This window comes from Mustelus asterias, chromosome 18, assembly GCF_964213995.1.
Source record: "Mustelus asterias chromosome 18, sMusAst1.hap1.1, whole genome shotgun sequence".
NCBI classification, from domain to species: Eukaryota; Metazoa; Chordata; class Chondrichthyes; order Carcharhiniformes; family Triakidae; genus Mustelus; species Mustelus asterias.
In genome coordinates, this window is record NC_135818.1 from 12,600,684 (window position 1) to 12,608,610 (window position 7,927).

At 46.7% G+C, this 7,927-nt stretch overlaps 1 long non-coding RNA gene across 1 annotated transcript in view; it reads right to left on the reverse strand.

Annotated features, from left to right (window-relative positions):
* Window positions 1–7,927, reverse strand: part of LOC144506965 (uncharacterized) — a 521,793-nt gene that overhangs the window by 155,269 nt on the left and 358,597 nt on the right. The gene's annotated exons all lie outside the window — the stretch shown is intronic.

Below are 7,927 nucleotides of genomic sequence, written 5' to 3' on the forward strand. Positions count from 1 at the left end.
CTGAGATGGGGAGAAAGGTTCACAGAAGTTTGTGAATCTGTGGAACTCATTGGCCCAGAGTGCGGTGGAGGCAGAATCAATCAACAGATTCAAGAGAGAGATAGATTTGTTTCTGATGAAAAGTGAGATAAAGGGCTATGGGGAGCAGGCAGGAAAGTGGAGTTGAAAACAGGATAAGGTCAGCCATGGATCATGTTAAATGGCAGAGCGGACTGGAAGGGCTGAATTGCCTACTCCTACTCCTAATTCCTGTGTTCTTTGTATCCCCATTCTGTACTCCTTCATTCTCTGAGGTAGAGTCCCAGCTTGGCAGTGGATTGTCCTGTTTGGAGATATGAATCCACCCCACTAACTGACCTAAAGCCACATCTCATTGAGTGGCACATTGGTCACTTTAATCCTCTGCTTCCGAGAGAGCATTATGGAACTTAGGAATGATCTGAATTTATCAAGTTCACCATTACCCACTGGCGACAGAACTAGAATCATCAATTAAAAAGTCCTTGGTCCATTAGTTATTGAAGTAAGGAGTGAATAACTCGACATCTGAATAGACATGATATGGATCCTACGCAGTTCAGAGTTTGGTTGGATTTTTGCTGAACTGCATCAGCTCAGGAAAAGACTCACCACAACCTTCTCAGGGGCAACTCAGAAGAGATACTAAATCATAGCCCCGCCACTGAGGTCCATAGTCATAGAAATCATAGAAACCCTACAGTGCAGAAGGAGGCCATTCGACCCATCGAGTCTGCACCGACCACAATCCCACCCAGGCCCTACCCCCACATATTTACCCGCTAATCCCTCTAACCTACACATCTCAGGACTCTAAGGGGCAATTTTTAACCTGGCCAATCAACCTAACCCGCACATCTTTGGACTGTGGGAGGAAACCGGAGCACCCGGAGGAAACCCACGCAGACACGAGGAGAATGTGCAAACTCCACACAGACAGTGACCCGAGCCGGGAATCGAACCCAGGTCCCTGGAGCTGTGAAGCAGCAGTGCTAACCACTGTGCTACCGTGCCGTCACAAGTAGTCTTACATTAACATTGCAATGAAGTTATTGTGAAAATCCCCCAGTCGCAACACTCTGGCTCCTGTTTGAGTACACTGAGGGAGAATTTAGTATGGCCAATCCACCTAACCCACACATCTTTGGACTGTGGGAGGAAACCGGTGCACCTGGAAGAAACCCACACAGACACAGGGAGAGCGTGCAGACTCCGCACAGACAGTGACCCAAGCTGAGAATCAAACCCAGGTCCCTGGCACTGTGAGGCAGCAGTGCTAACCACTGTGCCACCGTGCTGCCCCAGAATAGCCCCAGAATAAACATTTTAAAAGAACGGACTTTTTATAAACTTGCAGGCAAGATAAGCTAAAGCATCTAAACTACTAGGCAGTCAAATTTAGAAACATTGGAATGTACAAGATTGTGGAGGCCACATAGATCTGTCTGACCACACACATACCATTCACCATTTCCCATCTGAGATTGATTGCACTTTAAGCTTATTGCAGAGTCTGTTATTATTTCAAGCACATTCGGGTGGGATTATTGTACATCCTTTGGAGAACTAGGTCATGTTGGAAACATTGCAATTAAGAGCAGAAAACACAAGCAACTTACTTACAACCCAATGAATTTTACCCTCTCTCAATCCATTACAAAATGTTAAACTGCAGTAAATCTAAGGCTAATAATGCAGATACACTTGTACATATTCGACATAAATTCAGCGATTTTCACTGCAATTCATAGAATCATAGAAGCCCTAGAGTGCAGAAGAAGGCCATTTGGCCCATCGAGGCTGCACCGACAACAATCCTATCCCAGGCCCTATCCTCACAACCCAACAATTTACCTAGCTAATCCCCCTAACCTACACATCCCAGGACATTAAGGGGCAATTTTGCATGGCCAATCCACCTAACCCGCTCATCTTTGGACTGTGGGAGGAAACCGGAGCACCCGGAGGAAAGCCACGCAGACACGGGGAGAATGTGCAAACTCCGCACAGACAGTGACCCAAACCGGGAATCGAACCCAGGTCCCTGGAGCTGTGGGGCAGCAGTGCTAACCACTGTGCCACCTGATAATGCAATGGCAATTATGCAATTCAATAATACAATCGCAGTTTGCCTATTTGTGAATGAAGAAAGCACTTTTAATTATACACAGATTTTAGTTTTCAAAATTTCATCTGAAGCTGGGATTCATGGAACACCCAAGGATAGATCTGACTGTACTTTTGCCTTTGAGACTAACCTGCTGGGTGCACATACTAGCACTTACATTTTACCATCTCCTTCATTTTAAAGGACACAAAATCACATGCGCACACATAGTTTTCTGATATGCTCTCTGTATAGGTGAGGCTCTCTGTCAGATTGACAAACTGACGTAATTTATCTAACATAAGGACAAAATACCGCGGATGCCGGAATCTGAAACAAAAACAGAAAATGCTGGAAAATCTCAGCAGGTCTGACAGCGTCTGTGGAGAGAGAATAGAGACAACGCTTCGAGTCTGGATGACCCTTTGTCAGAGCTGAAGGCAAAGTAGTTTATCTTTTGCCCTGGGAAAGAAGGACCTCCCCCCCACTTGTGCTCTGAGGGCCTTGGATTTTTTCCCACTGTGGTAGTCTGGCACATCTGCTTTAGTGTCATTCTTTTCTGATTTCCTCCATAATTCTCTCTCTTACTCCTTTTGCCCCTTTTCATGCCTCATTCCTCTTTTGGACAATCTGCTCTTTTATTTTTCCCTTTTATTGGTATTCTCCTTCGCTTCCACTATTTGTGGAACTCACATATGAAAGGACATGCTGACTAATGCCATGACATGAACAGTTTCCCAAGCCTCAGTGGTCATCTACACTTCCTCACACGATTGCAAACTCCAGGGGTAGTTCACACTGGTGCACTCGCTATGCTTCAATGTTCACACAGTAAGAAGTGTCACAACACCAGGTTAAAGTCCAACAGGTTTATTTGGAATCATGAGCTAAAAATGAACCACCCTTATTGTATCATTGAGAGAAGGTAGCTGCCTAAAGTACTGCGGAGTGCCAGTGTCTTTTCTCCACGAAGCTTTGTTAAATAAAACTGTATTGTTGAAACCTCCAAGTCTGACTCCGGTGGTTTTCCCACAACATAATCAATGACAATATTAATAAAGCCTAAGATATTATACACTTTATTAACTGCTCTCTCACCCTGCCGTGCCATCTTAGAAACCCTACATTGTTGAAGGCCATTTGGCCCATCGAATCTGCCCAGGCCCTATCCCCGTAGTCCCACATGTTTATCCCGCTAATCCCTCTAACCTACACATCTCGGGACACGAAGGGGCAATTGAACATGGCCAATGCACCTGACCCGCACATCTTTGGACTGTGGGAGGAAACTGGAGCACCCGGAGGAAACTCACGCAGACTCGGGGAGAATGTGCAGACTCCACACAGACAGTGACCCAAGCCCTGAATTGCACCCAGGTCCCTGGAGCTGTGAGGTCACAGTGCTAACCACTGTGCCACCGTGCCACCCACTGGATTTGAACCAGGGACCTTGCGATCTGCAGTCAAATGCTCTACCATTGAGATACACCCACTCACTCTTCAATGAATTACGTACATATTACACCCAGATTCCTCTGTTCCTGCACCTCCTTTCCAGGTTCTTCCTTTATTTTGTACTGTCTCTCCATATTCCTCTTGTTAAGACAAATCACCTCACACCCCTCTGCATGGAACTTCATCTACCACTTCTCTGCCCAATCCATCAAAATGTCTCTGTCCTTTTGAAGTTCAAGACTACCCTTATCTCAGTTGACTTTTCCAATCTTTGCATCATCTGCAAATTTTGAAATCATGCCTTGAACACCGCAGTCTAGATCATCAGTATACATCAGGAAGAGAAAGGGAACTATCGCTGACCCCTGGAGTGCTGGACCCCGGGGCGGCACGGTAGCACAGTGGTTAGCACTGCTGCTTCACAGCTCCAGGGACCTGGGTTCGATTCCCGGCTTGGGTCACTGTCTGTGTGGAGTTTGCACATTCTCGTGTCTGCGTGGGTTTCCTCCGGGTGCTCCGGTTTCCTCCCACAGTCCAAAGATGTGCGGGTTAGGTTGATTGGCCATGCTAAAATTGCCCCTTAGTGTCCTGAGGTGTGTAGGTTAGAGGGATTAGCGGGTAAAATGTGTAGGGATATGGGGGTAGGGCCTGGGTGGGATTGTGGTCGGTGCAGACTCGATGGGCCGAATGGCCTGTTTCTGCCCTGTAGAGTTTCTGTGATTCTGTGATTCTGTTTCTATGATTCTATGCTCCCCTACAAACTACAGCATCATACGCTTCAGCTATATAAAACCCTGTTTACCCCACACCTAGAGTACTGTGAGCCGTTCTGGACACCACACTATAGGAAGGATATACTTGGAAGAAATGCAGTGTAGATTTACAATCATTATATCTTGATTCCAAGGGTCAAACTATGAGGAGATTATATAAACGGGGGTTTGTAGCCCTGGAAATTTTGATGAAATTACCTCTTAATCTTCTAAGTTTTAAAAATTATTAAGGGGAACAGATCAGGTAAATAGAAAGAAACTTTTGATAGTTGGGGAGTCTAGGACTACAGGAATATTGTCTAAAGATGGCAGCATGGTGGCACAGTGGTTAGCACTGCTGCCTCACCGCGCCAAGGACACAGGTTCGATTCCCGGTTTGGGTCACTGTCTGTGCAGAGTCTGCAAGTTCTCCCCGTGTCTACGCGGGTTTCCTCCGGGTGCTCTGGTTTCCGCCCACAGTCCAAAAAAAGATGTGCGGGTTAGGTGCATCAGCTATGCTTAAAAAAATAAATTCAGTGGTTCTGAGCACACGCTCACCAGGTATGCTCTCTTGGAACAAAACAAATAACCAATTAACAAAATCATATAAACTGAGGGACAAATTAAAAGAGCAGCCTTAAAGGGATACTGCATCAAATAACAAATAAACTACAAAGGAAACTTAAAATATCAAACCAAATTTAGTCTACAAGATTATGAGGGGTATGGACAGAGTGGATAGTCAGAAGCTTTTTACCAGGGTGGAAGAATCAATTGCTAGGGGGCATAGGTTTAAGGTGCGAGGGGCAAGTTTTAAAAGAGATGTACGAGGCAGATTTTTTACCCAGAGAGTGGTGGGTGCCTAGAACTTGTTGCCGGGGGAGGTAGTGGAAGCGGATACGGGAGTGACTTTTAAGGGGCGTCTTGACAAGTATATGAATGAGATGGGAATAGAGAGATATGGTCCCCGGAAAGGTAGGGGGTTTTAGTTAAGTCAAGGCAGCATGGTCGGTGCAGGCTTGGAGGGCCGAAGGGCCTGTTCCTGTGCTGTAATTTTCTTTGTTCTTTGTTTATTAGAACCAGACCAGCCAGGAGTGAAATTAGAAAAGATTTCTTGACACACAAGGTGATTGAAGTTTAGAACATTCTTCCACAATAAATGCAAGATCAATTGTTAAATTTATATCTAAGATGGATGGATTTTTGTTAAGCGAAGGTGTATGAGGATACGGGGGAAAAGCAGGTATAGGGAATTAGGTCACACATCAGCCATGATTGCATTGAATAGCAGAACAAGCAGGAGAATAGGGAAAAAAAAGGAACAGGATTTCAGAATAGTTTGAAGTTTAGGAGGCATGATGGTTAACACAGCTGCCTCACAGCGCCAGGGACCCAGGTTCAAATCCGGACTCGATCACTGTCTATGTGGAGTCTGCACTTTCTCCCCGTGTCTGCGTGGGTTTCCTCTTGGTGCTCCGGTACGATGTATGAGTTAGGTGGATTAGCTATGCTAAATTGACCCTCAATGTCAGGGGGATAAGCAGGGTAAATGTGTGGGGTTACGGGAAGAGGGTCTGGGTGGGATTGTGGTTGGTACAGACTCGATGGGCTGAATGGCCCCCTTCTGTACCGTAGGATTCTATCTCACCCTATCAGAATGTCCTCATTCTTTCTCCCCTCACCATGCCATACCCAAACTCCCACCATCCCATTTTTATCTAGCCTATCCTTAGCTGTATCTACGCTATTCACTGCAATTACTCCATGTAGTAACTAGGTCCATGTTCTCACCACTCCCTGTGTAAATAATCTTCTCCTGAATTGCTTATTGGATTGTTAATGACGGTACAGTGGCCCAGTGGTTAGCACTGCTGCCTCACAGTGCCAGGGACCCGGGTTCGAATTCAGCCTTGGGTGACTTGAGTGGAGTCTGCACTTTCTCCCCACGTCTGTGTGAGTTTCCTCTGGGTGCTCCGGTTTCCTCCCACAGTCCACAGATGCGCAGGTTAGTTGGATTGGCTGTGCTAAATTGACCCTAGTGTCAGGGGGATTAGCAGGGTAAATGCGTGGCGGTTACGGGAATAGGGCCTGGGTGGGATTGTAGTTGGTACAGATTCAATGGGCCGAATGGCCTCCTGTTGTACTGTAGAAATTTTAAGTCACCGTTTGTGATCTACTGAACAGGAGGAGAGGTGCTTTGAAATTAGATGTGTTTTTTAACGTTTCCAACTTGACTTATTAGGACTGGAGAGAACCACCCTCCCTTTCGATGGAAGGTGGAGGAAAAGAGCATGTCTGGCATACACGAGATCCTTGACTATGCTGGCTACTTTTCCGAGGCAACGGGAAGAGTAGACGGACTCAATGGATGGGAGGCTGGTTTGCGTGATGGATTGGGCTACATTCATAACTTTTGTACTTCCTTGCGGTCTTGGGCAGAGCAGGAGCCATACCAAGCAGTGGTACAACCAGAAAGAATGCTTTCTATGGTGCATCTGTAAAAGTTGGTGAGAGTCGTAGCGGACATGCCAAACTTCCTTAGTCTTCTGAGAAAGTAGAGGCATAGTCCTAACCCGACACGCAGTCTATGCTACTCCGGCCTACGAACGGAGGTGACTATGACCCAACTTCCCAGCTGGAAAACCATGCTGCCAAATCCATGTTGGAAAATCACTCATGGTACTTTTCCACATCCGTTAGCCACCAACACCATTCCCAGACCAGTTTGTCAAGAACACGGAGGATGGAAGAAAAAAACCACCAACCAATTTTTTCAAAAAATCCAGGCTTATTAGAAAATGAGCTCAGCAATTGGAAGGTTTACCTATCGGTCCCTCCCACGGCACGGTGGCAGTGGTGAGCACTGCTGCTTCACAGTTCCAGGGACCCGGGTTCAATTCCCAGCTTGGGTCATTGTCTGTGCGGAGTCTGGGCATCCTCCCTGTGTTTGCGTGGGTTTCCTCCGGTCCGTACCTCCCACAGTCCTAAAGACATGTTGGTTAGGTGCATTGGCTATGCTAAAGTCTCCCTCAGTGTACCCGAACAGGCACCGGAGTGTGGCGACTTGGAGAATTCCACAGCAACTGTAACAACCAGCACATCTTTGGGACTGTGGGAGGTATGGACTGGAGGAAACTCACGCAAACACGGGCGGCACAGTGGTTAGCACTGCTGCTTCACAGCACCAGGGACCCATGTTCAATTCCCAGGTTGGGCCACTGTCTGTGTGAAGTTTGCATATTCTCCCCGTGTCTGCGTGGGTTTCTTCCGGGTGCTCCGGTTTCCTCCCACAGTCCAAAGATGTGTGGGTTAGGTTGATTGGCTATGCTAAAATTGCCCCTTAGTGTCCTGAGATGTGTAAGTTAGAGGGATTAGTGGGTAAATATGTAGGGATATGGGGGTAGGGATATGGGGGTAGGGCCTGGGTGGGATTGTGGTTGGTGCAGACTCAATGGGCCAAATGGCCTCTTTCTGCACTGTAGGGTATCTAATATCTTTTTAAAAATCTAAACACAAGGAGGACGTGCAGACTCCACAAGACAGTGACCCAAGCTGGAAATTGAACCCGTGTCTCATTGCAGTGTTAATGTAAGCT